Here is an 804-nt window from a genome sequence, read left to right as displayed (position 1 = left end):
GTGGTAGTTGAGGACTTAATTAAGAGTTGATCCGCTTTAAGGTTCTGTGGTAAAGTAATTGTTATATTGATTGTATGTTTAACACTGGGTTTACGCTACACGGAATGAACGGACAAACATCGCGTGACAAAAGTCACTTGAGTTCACTGAACTCCTTTACCGGGCAGGACTCTTTTAGGCCCGAGGTACAGGACATTTCTGGAGGAACCAGAACTCATGGTGATATTATTATATGTGTGTGTGTGTAATCATTGTTGTTGCTAATACAACCCACGCAACAGAATATAGTTGTTTTTGAAGTTCTTTTCAATGTTTTAAGGGTTTATGAAAAGTTTATTTCCATCCTGACTTTTACATACGTCCGTTGTATTGGTGTAGACTTGACGGACCAGATGGGACTCATTCCCACCCAAACTAAAAGGAGAAACCAATGTTTTCTCTGGTAGGCACAACCTACCTGGCACCCCTATAAATAATAACCTCAAGTCAAAACCGTTACATAAAAAATGGCACCCCAGATGGGACTCGAACCCACAATCCCTGGCTTAGAAGGCCAGTGCCTTATCCATTAGGCCACTGGGGTAAAAAATGGCACCCCAGATGGGACAGCTCAACATTGAGAACTAACCAAAGCAAATATTTTGTGTGGAATTAAAACAATGGATTCACCCCAAGATAATGTGCTCATCCATGTCATACCTGTCAATGGGAATACACAGGGCCATTCTGACCATCAAGCTGACAATACAAATCATAATGTGAATCGAGATAATGGAGTTGATTTGGGCCAGAGCCCTGGGAATC

The 804-nt window shown here is 41.7% G+C and overlaps 1 non-coding gene across 1 annotated transcript; it reads right to left on the bottom strand.

Annotated features, from left to right (window-relative positions):
- Positions 1 to 510: 510 nt before the first annotated feature.
- On the bottom strand, positions 511 to 583 carry trnar-ucu (transfer RNA arginine (anticodon UCU)). Its single transcript has one exon. It is a non-coding gene; the product is annotated as a tRNA-Arg (tRNA).
- Positions 584 to 804: the final 221 nt, after the last annotated feature.

The sequence above is a fragment of the Oncorhynchus keta genome, chromosome 5 (assembly GCF_023373465.1).
Source record: "Oncorhynchus keta strain PuntledgeMale-10-30-2019 chromosome 5, Oket_V2, whole genome shotgun sequence".
Taxonomy (NCBI): Eukaryota; Metazoa; Chordata; class Actinopteri; order Salmoniformes; family Salmonidae; genus Oncorhynchus; species Oncorhynchus keta.
Note: the sequence above shows the minus strand (reverse complement) of the source record. Positions and strands in the feature narration are given on the sequence as shown.